Here is a 15,044-nt window from a genome sequence, read left to right on the forward strand (position 1 = left end):
GTTACAAACCAATTACAAACTGATTAAGCGCCTTCTGGTGGAGGCACGCCAAACCCTAAAACAATGATTGGTGTAATTTGTGTGGTAACAAGCACTACTACTGTGGGCACACCACAAATTGAAATGAACACATTAAAAAAGGTCACACTGCAGAGAGCAACAATCTGCAACCAAAAAAGTTTACGAAACCTGTAAATATATTGTCACTATGGCAACAGAGGCAATGAGAGATTATTGACATTTTGTTTCCATCACTGTTTTCAAAAGATCGTGCAATGGAAGGTATTTTAGTTGTCAGGTGGAATGTACAGTATTTGTATTTTTGTTACTTTGCTGCTTTTTGTTTGACTCTCTTGGTTTTTGCTTGGAAACAGTTGTGATAGAAATCCATCCATCCATTATCTGCACCGCTTATCCTCAGTAGGGTTGCTGGGGTGCTTGAGCCCATCCTAGCTGTCTTCGGGCAGTGGACAACCTTAACTGGTTCCCAGCCAGTCGTAGGGCACACAGATACAGACAGCTCACTCTCTCATTTACACCTAGAGACAATTTGGACAGGCCAATTAACCTGCATGTTTTTGAATGTGGGAAGAAACTGGAGTGCCCGGAGTAAAACCACGCTGGTACGGGAAGAACCTGCAAACTCTGCGCAGGAAGGCTGGTAGCTAGATTTGAATCCAATACATACCGCAGACGCGCTAACCATTCAGATGCCGTGCAGCCCCGTAATAGAATATTTGTTTTTTTTCATACTGTTTATACTAAAATAGTTTGCTCCCAAAATATTTGTGCTGTGTTGATCGTAACTATAAAATAATGCAAAATCAATACCGGTCCAATACCAACCTGTATTTTCTTGGATCCCATCGATACCAAAATTCACAAAATCGCTCACCCTTACCTCACCAAGTATGAGTAGCAGCTTTGTGGTTTTACCGCCACAAGAACTACAGTATAATAGCACTAATGAACATGATATAACAAATATGGGTGTTTGTATTCCATTACACAAACATTGTTTTGTATTCATCCAACATTTTCCAGAAATTTACATCGTTTGAACAAAAACAACCTGAGAGGAAATATACATATCGGAACAGAAATATATACAGCCCTGTCGGTAATTGGACTCAAGGTCTTCTTGATAACATTAAATGTAACTGCAAAACTTCATTCAAGTTTTCCAACTCGTTTCGATAACTAACAAGCCATCTGTCCCTGTAAAAGTAAACAAAATAATGGGAGGAAAAGCAGGTAAAACCAGCCATGAATCATTTGCAATTAGTCCCTCGCACAAGCGTGACACAAGAACATCGATTTGCATTTCAATTCTTTCGTTCTCATGCGCAGTACGGCCACGCCAATATGTATATAATAAGAAAATACTCCGCCCCCTGCACTCTCAAACTGCTATGTAGAGGGAGACGACAGCTTTAGGGAAGCACTTTTCGAATCACCTTAGAACAGCGAATACTTTGAAATTCTGTCAGATTATGTTTTTCCGCACCTTCGCAGTGGCTGTGGAGGCGGGACTTGATTTTTTTTCTCTTTTTCACTGCAAAATTCTTATGGAGTAGACTATGTATTTGATCTTTCGGCATCTGTTTTGCAAAGAAATGCTACATGGTTAAGATGCATGAAAAACGTTGAAATGAAAGGTTTTGCAAACGAGTTTCAGTCTTATGATCATTGTTGACTGTGTTACTGAAAAAAGAAAGGAATTGGTAAGTTATTCGTTACTCAATTTAAAAAATAGTTACGCTACCCCCCAGATTACTGACACCCTAAAGCAGCTTGTTACTATCTAAAATTACCATTATACTTGCATTGAAGCAGACCCCCTAAAACTGCTTTAAAACAGCCTCATGAAAAATTATGTATGGGATCTGTGAAATGATCTGCATTTATATAGCGCTTTTCAAGTAAATTACTTCCCAAAGCGCTTTACAGTGTGCTTCACATTTCCCAATAGTGGCCTTGTATTGCAGCCATGTAAGACGCTAACCTGCTTATTGAGAGTATTAGGGGTTCAGTGTCTTGCCCAAGGACACTTCGACATGTAACACGGACAAGCCGGGATTCGAACTGGGATCCCTTGATCCCAAGACGAGCGCTCTACCTCCTGAGCTACTGCCGCCCCTATGTATTGTATGGAACTAGCCTTTGTATTTAAACCAAGAGCATTAGCTAGATAAATAAAATGAACATTACTTATTATTTTTCTTAGTTTACATAGTAAATGCAGATTTCGCATTGTCAACTACGGTATATTCATAGTATTTGGAAGCACTGTTATCCCTTTAATAACCACGTGGGTATTCAATTTTTGGAATATTTAGCAATTATTTTGATAAAACACTGAATTTATATATTATTATTATATTTCATGGGATGACAGTTGTAAATTGTTTTGACGATTGCTTCATTGTCGTTATCAGCTAACGTTTTGCTGTTTTCTGATTTCCACACTCTTTAGGGCTGATCTGTCACCTTGAAGATTTAATAAAAACAGGGGGCTCAGGGGAGGGAAAGCATTGGAATGGGATGGAATTTGTCTTATGTAGAAGTGCTTCTTTCGGTCTTTTTGCAAGATCAAAATCAATTGATGTTTTCTGGCCTTATTTTAGGTGTCTTCTAAATTTTAAAGTTTATAGGCAGTCGGACTAAACGCTAGTCAACAATTAATTTCAAATGATTTTGTTGTGTGGATGTTGTTACTGGCACGTTTTCAGAATCCCTAATTGGCTCCACCCCCATTAGGCTTTGTGCTAATAGTCTTGTCGGAGATCCGCACACACACACACACACACACACACACACACACACACACACACACACACACGCACACACACACACACACACACACGCGCGCACACACACACGCACACACACACACACGCCCACACACACACACACACACACACACACACACACACACACACACATCCATCCATCCATCCATCCATCCATTATCTGCACCGGTTATCCTCAGTAGGGGGTGCTGGAGCCCATTCCAGCTATCTTCTGACAGTGGTCAGGGGACACCCTGAACTGGTTGCCAGCCAGTCGCAGGGCACAAAGAGATACCTCACTCGCTCATTCACAACTAGGGACAATTTGGACTGGCCAATTAACCTGCCATACATGTCTTTGGAGTGTGTGAGGAAAACGGAGTGCGCCGAGGAAACCCACGCAAGCACGGGGAGAAAATGCTAACTCCACACAGGAAGGCCAGGAGCTGGATTTGCACACACACACATCCATAAACATTTATTATTGTGCATGATTCCATTTCTCAGATGGCACCATAGGATTTTTCAAATACAATACATTATTCTAACCAGAATGATACTTTTAGACTTGGAAAATGCTAATTCTACTTTTCATTATCATAATCAGCTGATTGGCGAGGGAGTAGGGTTGCATTCGGTTACTTCCCAGGTTGATTGTCTGCACTTTATTACTCTAGTAAATGCTCTTGTGAAAAGCACTAAACATCATATTTTTAGCCAAGGGAATCAAGCTAGCAAAAGGCTAAAGGATGTTTAACTCAGTGCCGTGCTTTGAAAGGGCAAGCGCTTGCATGCTGTAGATTTGAAAGCGTGACAATGCTTTTCAATTGGGAGACCCCGCAGCAAGTGTTGTTATTAGTCACGGGTTTCACATTTCTGTCACTGATAATATTTTTATTCATTTCATTATTGTCACATTTTTCTTCTAAAACATCGCTAATTAACAACTGGGGTACCTTGGGACACATCTGAACAGTGAACAATGATTGTAAGCAATTACACCAGTGACTTGCAGTAAGGTTCGTATCTGGTGAGGCAAACGGATCTACAGAAAGCAACTTTTAAACAAAACCAAATAAACTAACTTTTATTGTCTTGATTTAAAAGTTGACTCAATGAGTTGCTCCTTTTGAATAAAAGAAATAATAGTTTTTCCGTATGAAAAAACTCCATAAACAAGATGGCTCCCCTTTATATTAGATTGCTAATACTGTCACTAATTCTATTGTTTGTGGCTGAGATATGCGCCAAATAAGAATCATCGGTTGCACTTGAGGCAAGAAAATTGTCTGCCTCATTTCTCATTTGCAGACACTCAGCATAGTAATACGTTACATACTGATTGTATCAATGGTATTCCTAATATATCAATCCATCCATTGTCTGCACAGCTTATCCTCACTCGGGTTGTGGGGGTGCCGGATCCCAGCTATTTTTGTGCAGTGGACATCCTAAACTGTTTGCCAGCCAGTCACAGGGCACACAAAGACAAAAATTAACTAATTAACTAGTTTACTAACATATTAACTAATTATTAACTAATTTACCTGATATGCATGTTTTGGGAATGTGGGAGGTAACCGGAGTAAACCCACGCAAGCACGGGGAGAACATGCAAACTCTACACAGGAGGGCTGGTAGCTGAATTTGAATTTGGACTGGATTTGGATTTTTTTAGTTAAATGAGAAAAAAACAATGGTAAGGTTTACTAAGCATGGGCTAATTGATCCAAATATTGATGTTATCGATACTAAGCAAGTACTTGGATAAGGTCGATTTTATTGTCCTAGGTTTGATAGTTTACCCATCCACATATTTCCTTAAAGCGCCACTTCTATATGTAGATTACACAGTCCTCTCTCTCACCCAGCGCCCTCAGCCACTCTCTAAGTTTATGCCTGTTTGACTGCCTGACAGGCACACTTTTAGCACCCCTCCCAACTTGACCAGATGCTGCATCTTGCCTGTCAGGCGGAAGAAAGAGACAAATCTACGTGGACGCTCTTATCACAAGCTACATATGACAGAGATAAACGGGAAGTGCAGTGTGGTGTGGACTTTTTTTCAATAAGAATAAAGCACAAGGCCTTTGGACATTTGTGGGGTGACGTGGTTTGTTACTGTGGTTAATTTACATAAATTCATGAAAAAAGTTTACCTTACAGAGAGCAATAAGCTGCAACTAAAAATGTAAAGATGTTATTGATACTGAACAAAATCCTGTAAATCTGATTTCAGCAAAAGGGCTTGTTCGTTTCAGTGCTGATTTTTTAGTTTGACTCTCTTGAATTGCTCTTTTACAGTTAATGTAAAAGGAGTACTTTATTCAAGAACACTGTTAAATGTTTTAAATAATATTGTTTAAACCATTTATACTTACTGACTTTATTTTTTAAAATGTGGAATGTAAGGTGTAATGACATGTCGACATTGTTATATATGCATTTTTGTTACATTTTATTTGGCTGTCTTGGCTTTTGTTTTTGATGTAGTTGTAACTGAAAAAGATCTGTTCATTTTTTTATACTGTTAAAGTTTGAATGTTAGCTATTTTTCTGAACATTTTTCTAAATAAAAAAATATATATATATATTTTTGCCTAAAATCTTTGTGCGGTGTTTATCTTACATAAAAAATAACTCAATGGGGAGGGTTCAATTATTCAATGATCATGACGTTTTGAGGCGTATGGTATCTGTATCGGATTGGTGTCGATCAAAACTACCATGCATGTATTTGGAGAAGATTGAAACTAAAATTACCAGTCTCAGCCACCCCTAATGTTCGCAAGATCGAGGTCAAAAGGGGCAAGGGTGGACCTGCGAGGACATTTTTCAGGCCAGTGACCAAAGTCATATTATTGTTCAAGTCAAAAGACTGATATGGTAGCCAGTATTGGTTGATTGTGTACTAACACACAAGGAGAGCAGAACGATTTCCATTTCCAATAAAAATGAAAAATAACTTAAACCATTATGGACCTTGTATCATCCTTTCCGAACAGGTTTTCAATAAATCTCTAATAAACACCTCTGCGGTTTTTTTATGTTTTTTTTACTTTTCTCTACTTTTCTCTACTTGAAAATTAAACATATCATCCTTTGTAGTGTACTCAAATGAGGAGTTAGAAAATCCTCACATGTGATAGATTATCATCTCTCAGATTCGTTGGAATTGGCGTTTGTACACCACGAAAAGGGGAGAGATAATTATATTTTTTGATGTTGGAAGATTACTTGGGACCTTGCTTCCAACTAAACGTAAGTGGGAATTTGCTTCGATCATATCTCTTACCCGAAAACACTCAAAAATGCATTTATTTTGAATAGGACCCCGTCAGTGACATCCAGTCTGAGGAGGCAATACAATTATCGATAGTGTTAGCAAACTAATGGCAAGTCAAGCCATCCAGTAATTGCATGAACAATATTTATAAAGGAAGGCAGCACGGCAGCGCAGAGGTTAGTGCGTGTGCGGCATAGTTCTGAGGTCATGGGTTCAAACCTTCCTGTGTGGAGTTTTCATGTGCTCCCCGTGTTTGCATGGGTTTCCTATGGGTTTCTCCTGCCAACTGCCCGAAGGTAGGATGGCATGGGCACCGGCTAACAGCAAGTCTAAGTCAAAGTCAATAATTTTTTTCTTGTTGGAATGGATTACCTATCTATTGATGTTTTTTTTTTTCAAAAGGACAAGTATATAGACTGGATTTATAAGTTACAGCAAGATACTGTTTTCGTTTTCCGTGCTACAGTTTATATGTTGCTCTTTGCTCAACCAAATCAAATGATTTTGGGGTAAATCTGACTGCCTTGTCAGAGAGGAACTTCACTACCGGTCACTGGTTCTGGCGAAAAAATAAATAAATAAATAAACTGCACCTCTACATGACCTTGCCCTGTTTATGTACCTGTGACAAATTCTCTATTACAGTCCCACTGCTGCTTAGCCAGGTGGTGGTTCACCAGTCCACCACACAGAAGAGCATACCCCTGACACCATGACAGGCTCCGATCCAGGGCAACAACATTGCTTAATTTCTGCTCTAAGGCTCTTATTTACTTGAAAGACACAGACTGCATTTAAAGCAAAATAATTGCTTTCTGGCGGGAAGCCTTTTCCACCCAAGGACGAACGTTGAGTACATAATACATCTTGGTGTAAAATTTCTACTGTAATTGCTGTGGCAGTACAGGGAGAGCTCAGGATGGGCTTCAGAAATAATAAAAGGTGCCAGCTGACTATGGCTGCTTCCCACATCTTTATGAATGTGATTGGAAGTTACAAGTGAGACGGCTGAAAAGAGAGCCAGTGATTGTGAAGCATGAATGAAGCAGATGACAACAGTCGGCTCGTGTCAGCACGGGGGAGTAAATGGCTCGGCCAGAACAACGCATTTGCTTTGCTTGTTGGTTTTAATGAAAAAATGATTATGAATAATTGACGTGGTGTCGTATCGTAAAGTGTTTGATATCATCTGGATCGTGTAAAAGTAGTGAGGAGTACGGAGGACCATTCCTGCCATGTGTAGAAATAAATGTAAAAATAAATACCAACAAATATATGCCATCTAAATAAATGAACAAAGAAGTAAATCATGTAATATCTAAATATATGACAAATTCAAATTATATGTATTTATGCAATTTGTCATTAATTTATTTTGTATTTGCTTTATTTTTTTGTGTTTTTTGTGTACTGTGGAATGTGTCAAAACTGAAATTGGTCTGTTTTCACAGCACTGTAGTGTGCCCCAGGACACTTGTTGAAAAACACTGATCCATTGAAAAGTGCTGTATGGTAGTGTAACTCTCTGCCACCATTTCCTGGATAAGTCATGATCATTGCCTCAGTTAGTACATGTTTCTTACAAGCTCAAATGAACTCTGTATTAGAAATAGGGATTTCATTAATTTTACCATTTTCATCCGACTATAACAAAAAACTGTGATGACGGGCATAAAGTCATCCCCCCACGTCCCCCATTTGTTTCCCGGAACAGTGTTGATAAAAGTAAGACAGAAGCAAAGAGGCACTGTGGTAAAAACATATAAAGGCTCTTTGAACTCAGTAAGGCATCTTTAACACATACAGTACTTGAGAAAATATGTTCAACTATATTTTTAACCTTTTGAGGACATTTCAATCAACGCATCCCAGTTTCAACTGAAAAATTGGATTTCCATTCATTGGACATTAGACAGGCAGGCACTATAAGGTTAGCATCCCTTCTACAATACTTCATAAAATGCTAAATTTGGCCTAGTCACAGATTTGACCTTTGTAACTCAGAAATTCAGATAATTTTACACTTTGTGCTCAAGTACACCATGAAAAATGACTAACTTTCTGACTCCCGGGACAGTCAAAGCTTATAAACATGTGCCTTTGGGAAAGAATACGGAACCAATTGCTTTAACATGAGAGTTTTGATAGCCCTCTTACCTAAAAGAGATACATTTATAACAGGAAGAGCGAAACCATGTGTCAATCAATATTTCTTCTAAATTCAAATTAAAATATAAATATATACAGTGATACCTCTACATATGAGCTTAATTCGTTCCAGGATTGTGCTCATAGCTCAAACTGCTATTGTAACGAGCGCACTTTCTCAAAATGAAAAAATTTAAAACCGCATTTCTGACGTCCCAAAAAGCATTCAGTGAACCCAAATCATATGAATACATCTTCCTGGTCACTACGCACACATTGAAATGGTATCTGAACACAACAAAGACGATAATAAAATCAATAGAAATAAAATGTGAGTTTATTAAGATGGAGTTACCATAACAAAGTTGTTTTTGAGTGTTGCAAATGTGCGAGGGTAGGAAGTGGGGGCAGGGAGAGGGCATTACTGAACACTTATGTTAAAGCAGGGGTGTCAAACTCATTTTAATTCGGGGGCCACACGATAGGACAAAATTCTGTCGGGGGCCGGACTAGTAGATTGAAGAGAAAGAAAAAGAGATAAAGAAATAAGAGAAAGAGGGAGGGAAAAGGAGAGAAGGCTGGACAAAGAAAGAAAGAGAGAGAGAGGGAGAGAGCATGAGAAACAAAAGATAAGACAGAAGGAGAGAAAAGAGAAAAGCGCGAAGGGTATGAAGAGCAGGGTTCGGTAGGTTTACTTTAACTTGATTACTTTCAATTACTTTTGGATTACTCCAATACCAAATATGCTAATAAAAGACAAAATAAACTAAATATGAATAAAATTACAAAATTTTGTGCAGGCTTGGGGAGTAACGGAATACACAGAACGGCAAAAATGATTTTTACAGCATTTTTTATGTCTTTGTCAGGTTTCATTCATCACTTTCTGTTGCCCTTTTAGCTGGAGTCCCAATGATATCGCTTTCTACAGGTCTTTTGAAAAGACAAAGGGTTTGATTCTGTCTCCCCATCAAAATGTTAGGGAAATGCATCAGGTAAATACATTTAAATGATTGCATGGATTGAATAATAAATCAAGGAATACATAAAAGAAAATAAAGTAAGTAAAAGTAAGTTAATAAGGTAAGTAAAGGGGCATTACAGGGAGGTGTCCCATGACCAGTTGCCTTTTTTTAAAATAAAAGGAGCAAAAACCTCTTACTTTAACCCTAACCCTACCACTTATCGAGCAATTCAGTAATCTCCTTGAGAAACACCTTTCTCTGGTTATTTCTCCTCATCGCTGTTTTTTCTTTTTGTTTGCAACACAAATGTTCGGAACATATTGCAGCGAAGCGCTGCGTAAATTATTCCGCGACCTTGCAATCAGCGCTCCGAGCTTTCCGATTACACTCCTTGGCTTGGTCACTCACACGAACACTGCGGTTGTGTTTATCTATAATTATATGCTTTGTTTCAATCGTCAATATTCACCTTTTTTACAGACCTTTTCCCTTACTTAATGGCTAAAGTCACAAAAAATATGACAAAACTAAGATACTACAAAATGTGATTAAAGAGATGTGTTCAAAACAAATTTGCTGTGGAATTCAGGTACTCTACAAGTATACCCAAGGGTGCAGAATCAGGTGCCTGATGGTGGCAGAAGCATGCGCGAACTGGACGAATCTGGTCTCTGGAACTGTTAATGCACTGGATTTTACTTTATAAAGTGAGCAAGATTTTTGTTGAACATCAAAATTCTCTTGTATCACAGATCTCTTGTGTAGAGGTGTTCCTTTAAAAACGTACAACTGTATTTTTTTTCCGGTTCACAAATATGGAAACAAAGCAACCGTCCCTTCATTGTGCACGGCATGCTGTCAAGGTTGCTCAGAGGGAAGGAAACCAAAACGAGATTGTGTTTTCTCTTGCTGTTTTTGTTTGTCTTTATGTCTGACCTTTGACTCTCCAACTCACAGGGTGAGTATACAAGAGAGCCATGATTTTCCCTGAATGTGACAATTCTGAATCAGGGCAGTAAATATGCTTGTATAAGGGGAGTGTTTCAATGCTCTAGTCATCACCTCCATCAGGCACATGATTTCCTCTATTCTATCACTCTCAATCCCTGATCCGATAGCCCCGATTTACAGTATAGCTTTTTGAGGAACGCTTTCACAATCTCTTCTTGCTTTTGGCTTTTGCAGACAGTGTGAGTGATATTTCACCGTTTTCGCTGCAGATTGTCAGCAATTAACCCCTTGTGGCCTTGCCCATTGGATTTCTCCCCTCAACCTGTGCAACGTACCATTATGTGTGCTGTACCATATTTAACCTCTTTCTGTTCTCTCACAAATTGTCTTCTCTTTTGCACATATTAACCCCTTTTCATTTTGCGGTAATGCTTCTCCCATCTGCCTCAAGTTATTATAACTATTCAACCCAGCACCAAACACTTTATTATCACTAGGTAATTGCTGTCAAAGATTCGCTGTGTTCCAACCTGAGGGACAGAAGAGGTTTTTCACTCAATGAGTTGATTTGAATCACAGTTGTGTGTGTATGTAGACTTTCTGATATTTTTATTCCAAGAGCTTTTACCACCTAGACGTCCCATCTACAGCGTCCATAAGGACATCGTACAGTACTATTGTCACTGTGAATATGCATATATTTATTACATATCATTGATTTATGGTTGCACTATTTTTATCTTTTTATTTGCTTTACTTCAAATCAAATCAAATTAATTTGAAATACACTTTTCAGGAAAAAATAATTTGCCATTCAAAATGTCAATAGACAGATTCAGTGTACAATAAGACAATGAAATCCCCTCCTTTTTCCGGCCTAACAACCCGAAACTCATAATACAGAAACTCACAATGGTTCCAATAGAATTCAAACAAAAATAAATTGTAATAGATATGAACTATGATAAGGACAGGGCACAGACTAACCACGTGAGAAAAGGGATCTGAGGGAGGATTATCCACACTGATAGGGATGGCAGCAGATAGCCTCAGGATTTCAGCCATTGAACCAACCCTAGCAGTGTGGGCCCTTAAATGAGGAAACATTGAAGTATAAATATATAATAGAAAATATATTGATAAGACATATTTTCCTTGCACTGAAATCGAGACCCTCCGATTATGCATCCATTCATTATCTGGACCGCTTATCCTCAGTCGGGTCGCAGGGGAGCTGGAGCCCATCCCAGCTATCTTCGGGCAGTGGGCAGGGGACACCCTGAACTGGTTGCCAGCCAGTCGCATTGCACACAGGGACAGACAACTCATTCGCTCATTCACACTTAGGGACAATTTGGACCGGCCAATTAGCCTAACATGCACGGGCAGAACATGCAAACTCCACACAGGAGATTCGATCTCATGACCTCAGAACTGTGCCGCGCATGCACTAACCAGTGCGCTGCAGTGCTGCCCCCTCCAATTATACTATTGAATTATTACAATAAAGAACTTTCATTTGAGTTCATTTATTTAACCTTATGCCATATGCTGAGGAAGTCAGAAACGGCTGGACCAGTAAATAGAAATAAAATGATGCAGTTTGGTCACAAGTTTCCGTAGTTTGTATTCTTCTTTGTGCTTTTTTAGCACCCTTTTCTGATTCACTACACAATACAGCTACATCTAATCGTCTAATATCACACCTTGTCTTGTTCATCATTTACTGTATATTGCATGCGACAATAAGGTTTCCTTGTACTTGCAGCACCATATGTTGATTAGTGTAAAAAGGGAGTTGGTAAATTTGACAGATGTGCAAATCTGAAAAATCTCCATTTGCATTGTTGTGATTTGGAACACAGGTGACCATTTGTTGGTAATATAAGTGATTGGTCATGATTCCTTAATGTGGTTTTGGTTGTAGTTGTGGTTGTGGTTGTGGTTGTAGTTGTAGTTGTAGTTGTGGTTGTGGTTGTGGTTGTGGTTGTGGTTGTGGTTGTGGTTGTGGTTGTGGTTGTGGTTGTGGTTGTGGTTGTGGTTGTGGTTGTGGTTGTGGTTGTGGTTGTGGCTGTGGCTGTGGCTGTGGCTGTGGCTAGGGTTAGGGTTAGGGTTAGGGTTAAGGTTAGGGAACAATCTTTCTTTCCCAAGTTCCCCTAAATCTGAGGCCCTTGTGAAAGGAAGGTTTGCACTGGCCATTCAGGATACTGGAGCCTTTCTTGTTTTACATGCATTTGTTTAGTCCATTTGGAAAGAGAGTGTTCAATTTTATTATCCAGTGTTTTTCTGCCTTGCGTCTTTCTTCTTGCGTCCAATTGCTGTTTGTTTGTAGGCCCCATATTTCTAGTGCCTGTAGTCCATGGTGGAGGAAGTGGGCTACTAAGTGTGTGTCTGTTTCCCTGTTGTTTTTGATGTTATAAATGTGTTGTGCTAATCTACATCTGATTGAATTTCCTGTCTCTCCTATATATTTAATGTCACAGTGTTTACACTTTATGACATATACACAGTTTTCTGTATTGGGTGTGAGTGTTTGTTTAATCATGTAGGTTGTGTTGGTAGTGGTGTTCCTAACTGTGGTGGCTTGTTTGTAGAATGTGGGGCCCTGTGTTCGTGTTATGTTGATTTCTGGTAATTTACTTTTCTGCAACCTCAACGGAAGTTTTTAAATCGAGGCTTAAGACACACTTCTATTCCAAAGCTTATGATTGATGCCCACCTCATATTCTGTATTGTCCTGTCTTTTTCCGACAGCCTTATACGAAGGAGAAGGACGATTTGAGATGAGTCAGCGGACCACCATCTGACCTGAAGCATGTCAACCCCTGCATTTACCAGCTGGCAGAGATGGGAAGCTGCGTCATGGCCCTCATAGACTTTCTGGACTAATTTACAGGCTGGGGGCGTCAGTGCTGTCATGCACTTTCCGGACATTTTCAACATCTTACCTGGTGTTTACTATTCTGTGTACAGTAATTCTAATTGTGATTCACCCTGGTCAATCCTGGAAGGGGGATTACCACATGTGAGGTCCTTTCTCAAGGTTTATCTTTTTTCCTCACACTGAGGTTTTTGAGTTGTTCCTTGCCCGCATGCTGGTTTAAGATCAGGTAATTGTGCAATTGTGTAATTGTAATCCTGTTCAGTCCTTTGAGACGTTTTTGTGATTAAGGACTGTATAAATTAATGTGACTTGACTTGACTTGACTTGTAATTCTGAGTCTGTCTGTATGTAGCCTGATCAAAAATCACAAATAAAAATGTCAGTCTCACGTTGAAGCTAAAATTTGGTCTTTTAAATATTAGATCGCTTGCTCCTAAAGCTTTACTTGTTGATAACATTATTCATGATTATAAACTTAACTGTATTGGTCTTTGTGAAACTCACCCCCTGACTACGTGAGTAGCCATGTAGCACGCACGTTGAAAAAGGGTGGCGGTGTCGCGCTCATTTCTGAAAAAACGCTCAAATTTAATCCTCGTACCTCTAATAATTACAAGGCGTTTGAGGCTCTTGTGATGCGGTCCTCTCTATTGTCAATTTATGTAATAACTATCTGTCGCGCACCTGGGCCATACACAACTTTCTTGGACAAATTTGCTGAACTTTTGTCTGAACTAGTAACCTATGCAGACAAAATTATAATTATGGGGGACTTTAACATTCCTATGAACTCCCCACTCAGTTCACTTACTATTGCGTTTAGGTCTCTAATTGATGCATTTGGTTTTAATCAACTGGTTGATTTGCCAACCCATAAAGATGGAAAAACGCTAGACTAGGTTCTGACTCGAGGAGTTTTAACCTCAAACATTATGGTGTTACCGTGTACCACCATTATCTTGGATCATTATTTAGTTACATTTGAGGTGCTAGCTAAATGTAGCGTTAAAAAAGCTGAAGGATTTAGCGGATGCAATAAGCTCTTTGAACTCCTTCCTGGAGCAGTTGTGTCCTTTCCTTCATGCAATGGCTCGATTGACTCACTTATGAATTAGTTCAATACTACCCTGACTAGTGTACTGGATTCAATAGCGCCCAAAAAGCAAAAATCACGTCCTAAAAGACGCACGCCTTGGTTTACTGATGAAACTAGAACCCTTAAACAAGAATGCAGGAAATTGGAAAGAAAATGGCGCGCTACCAAGCTTGAGGTTTTCCATCAAACCTGGTGTGACAGCTTGTTAAAGTATAAAGCGGCCCTTGCCTCTGCAAAATCGGCCTACCTTTCGAAGGTGATTGCGTCTCAAAAGAACAATCCCAAAGTCCTTTTTGAGACTGTAGCATCGCTTACAAGGCAACAGACTATCGCAGATAGTTCGACGCACTCTGCTCATGACTTAATGGTCTTCTTTACTAAGAAGATTCAATGCATACAGGAAGAAATTGCTAAAGACCTTATTAATACCACACATATTAAAGGGCTGAAATCTACAGATGCACGACAGGGTGGCTGTCCAGGGAAATTGTCCAGTTTTAGTGAACTGTCACTTGATGATCTCAAACAGGTGGTGAATGCGGCCAAACCGACAACTTGCCAGTTCGACCCGCTCCCAGGTTCACTTATTAAAAGTCGTTTTGGCGTCCTTGGACCTTCAGTTCTAAATATTATAAACATATCACTCTCCTCAGGTGTAGTTCCAGCAGCTTTTAAGTCCGCCGTTATTAAACCCACACTGAAACGACCCAACCTTGATCCAGAAATCTTAAGTAATTATAGACCTGTGTCAAACCTACCTTTCCTTTCTAAAGTACTTGAAAAAGTAGTGGCACAGCAGCTGAATGATTTCATATCCGAGAATAACCTTTTTAAATTTATGCAATCAGGCTTCAGGGCTAACCACTCTACTGAGACAGCTCTGATCAAGGTAACAAATGATCTCCTACTGGCAATGGATTCT

The 15,044-nt window shown here is 39.3% G+C and overlaps 1 protein-coding gene across 1 annotated transcript in view; it reads right to left on the reverse strand.

The window, feature by feature from the left end:
• Positions 1–15,044, reverse strand: part of cdh24b (cadherin 24, type 2b) — a 314,707-nt gene that overhangs the window by 144,052 nt on the left and 155,611 nt on the right. The window lies entirely within an intron of this gene.

Source organism: Urocampus carinirostris, chromosome 1 (genome assembly GCF_059441175.1).
Source record: "Urocampus carinirostris isolate Australia breed hairy pipefish chromosome 1, RoL_Ucar_1.0, whole genome shotgun sequence".
Classification (NCBI taxonomy): Eukaryota; Metazoa; Chordata; class Actinopteri; order Syngnathiformes; family Syngnathidae; genus Urocampus; species Urocampus carinirostris.